A 3175-nucleotide genomic window follows, 5' to 3' on the forward strand; every position below is an offset into this window, starting at 1 on the left:
AACAGCTAAGATACTGCGCAGGACCCTCAAGCTCCCAGGCCTCTGGTAGAGGACCCGAGCTTGAAGGATAAACCGCCCGCAGGGGCGAGCTGGGTGTTTTTTATATATATATAAATATATATAAAATTGGGTTTCTCCTCCACCACCTCCAGGCGTCTTCCCCGAAAAATGTGACCGCAGTCAAGTGAGCCCTCACTTACGAAGACACAGTCAAGTGCTGATAATCGGGGATGAGCCACGGCTTTCCCAGGAGCTCCTCCTCTAGCTGGGTGCAAGCTGCTTGCTGCCGCTCACAGCAGAGGTCGAAATCCATTATTTCCGAAGTAGGTCTTTCAAAACTACTAAACACTGTACTTTCAGCCTCAGAACACGATTCAGTCATAGTTTCCAGCCCCGGCGAATCAATGCAAATCTCGCTCTTCTCTATAGATGGATCGTGAGACAGAGACACACAGTCACTCACCCCCGGGGGTAGCGCGGTGCGACGGCAGCGGCGCTGATGCCAGTTCTTTCTGGAAGTGGGTACGATGGATGCTGATGCCACCGAAGAAGAGGGTGACGTGGCGGCAATCTCCTCGTCTTCTGCCCACATCCTCGCCAGAAACGAGGCAGGTGAAGTAAAGTCCGAGTGGGGTGGAGAGGGCAAGCGGCTGGTCTGAGGCGGTGCAACAGGTGAGAGCTCCTCCTCGGGAATGAGCCAGGGCTTCCAACGGAGCTCATCCTCCCGTAAAGCCAGCAATACCTGCTGTTGCTCATCGTCGCTGAAATTTGTGGCCTCCACCATCTCGGTGCGCTGGGCTGCGCAGCTTGACTGTGGCGGAGACGAACTGTGAGACGATGGCGGAGCAGCGGTGAGCCTCAGTGTCCCTACTATGACTGCCTCCGGCTCGCGAGGCAGCGGCGACGACAACGACAACCGTTTATGGGTCGGAGTCGTAGGTGCTGAGGCGGCGTTCAACAGCGCACGGGTGCAAAGCTCCTCCTTAAGTGGGGGTCAAAGAGTCGAACACCTCAAAAAGCTGGAGAAACTGCCGGAGCTGCAGCGCCTTCTGGAGGATGGCGCCTATGGCTGCCACAGATGCGCGTCATGAGCCGGCTGATCCGCTGCAGCTCCTCCCCAATCTCGTCCAGACTTTCCGCTGGGTCTGACATAGTCAGATCGTACTGTCATGGCGGGGTGCGCCGGTGTGAGGAAAGAGGTAGACCCAGATGCAGACACGGTGGAGACCAAACGTAGTTTCAAAAAATAAAGCGAGCCTTTATTGTGGCTGATTGCAAAAGAAAAACATGAAACTAGAGAAACTAAGGAGACTATGAACACTGTGTTAACAGAAGGCAGTGAAAAAACTATGAACACTGAGTAAACTAGGAGACACAGTGAAACAATGAGGCAAACCTATGAAAACTGTGGTGAGGTTAACAGACGATCTGACACTGACTGAGCGGAAACACACAGATTAAGTACACATAAGGAATGATCAAGGGAAGCGGAATCACATAGGGAAAACAGCTGACAACAATTAACATAATGACAGGACAGGGGACGTGAAACTAAATACAGTGAACAAAAAACACAAGGCTCTTTCAAAATAAAATGGGAAACATAACGAAACCCAGACATGACTCGAACTTGACAAAGAAAACTTGGACATAAATCATGACAGATAAACACACGAAGACTTAACATGACAATCTGACACAGAAAACTTCACACAGGGATGAGACAAATGGGGATCTTGATAAATCATGAACTAAAACTGTAACCTAGGCATGACAGGATGTAACTAGATAAACTGAAGACAAACATGATGCCAAACAAAAATGATTTCTTCTGACAGAGTAAACCTGCTTTCCTGTTTTACGTGTCTGCTTTTCTAAAATATCAAATCTGTGACAAAAGATCTGTTTCCATTAGAAACCGGTCACACAACATCACTGCAGCTGACACAGAGTCAGACAGAAGGGTGGAAAAAATAAAAAACTGAAATGAGTGACTACAGGAATAATGTTTACATACAAAACATCCTGTATTTAAGTGCAAAATGGGGATAAATCTGTAAATACCACTGCAGCTGCTACACTGATGGGAGCTCATGCTGTTATTTTAAAATGTTCAGCTATTAATCAATTACTGTGTTATAGGACTAATGGCCAGCGGGGAGGTCTTTATCAGTTGGAACGTTTTTTTAACCTTGTGAAAAATACAGTTAATTTGGCCAGTGGGTCAGATTAGAATCTTTGCTGGGCTGATTCAGTCCACTAGGCCTTACATTTGACACTCCTGTTCTCTAATTTGACATGTTAAATTAGCTCGTTGTGATCATTTTAATGTTACTTAAGTTATCTGTCTAGTATATGAACTGTTAAATAATTCTCTTCAGCGTCAAAGGAGCTTGCAAAGAAAAGCGTCTGGACTTCTTTAAGTTGCTTGAAGACGTTTCACCTCTCATCCGAGAAGCTTCTTCAGTTCTAAGGTCAAATGGTGGAGAGACCTCTACATCGGAGAGACCAAACAGCCACTTCACAAGCGCATGGCACAACACAGAAGAGCCACCTCCACAGGAAAAGACTCAGCAGTCCATCTGCATCTTAAGGATAAAGGACACTCTTTCGAGGATGCCAATGTTCACATTTTGGACAGAGAGGACAGATGGTTTGAAAGAGGAGTGAAAGAAGCCATCTATGTCCACTGTGAGCGACCATCTTTGAACAGAGGCGGGGGTTTACGACACCAACTCTCTGCCATCTATAATCCAGTTTTGAGATCCCTTCCCAGACGCCTTAACGCCCACTCACATCCTGGGCCATCTGACCTCAGGAATTTGCATGATAAGGTGGGGCCAGGTTTCACAATCAACTCACCCGAAACTCTGGCTGATTGGGACCCACGCCCAGTTTCCCACCTTGGCTCAGGCGATTAGAGGATCATCAGGGGGTCCTTTTGTCCCTCTGTGGGGGATCACTCCCACTAGGTTTATATCTGGGACTCTCCACCATTTGACCTTAGAACTGAAGAAGCTTCTCGGATGAGAGGTGAAACGTCTTCAAGCAACTTAAAGAAGTCCAGACGCTTTTCTTTGCAAGCTCCTTTGACTACGATGACCTGGATGACTGAGAACCTTCACAGACAATTCTCTTCAGCCTTTAAGAAAAGCATACAGCCGAACTGTGAAGC

At 47.5% G+C, this 3175-nt stretch overlaps 1 pseudogene; it reads right to left on the bottom strand.

Annotated features, from left to right (window-relative positions):
• Positions 1-455: 455 nt before the first annotated feature.
• LOC146611722 (uncharacterized) lies at positions 456-1152 on the bottom strand (annotated as a pseudogene).
• Between the last annotated feature and the right edge of the window lie 2023 nt (positions 1153-3175).

The sequence above is a fragment of the Diplotaxodon limnothrissa genome, linkage group LG19 (assembly GCF_057381915.1).
Source record: "Diplotaxodon limnothrissa isolate DT_005_m linkage group LG19, D_limnothrissa_male_GT1.1, whole genome shotgun sequence".
NCBI classification, from domain to species: domain Eukaryota; kingdom Metazoa; phylum Chordata; class Actinopteri; order Cichliformes; family Cichlidae; genus Diplotaxodon; species Diplotaxodon limnothrissa.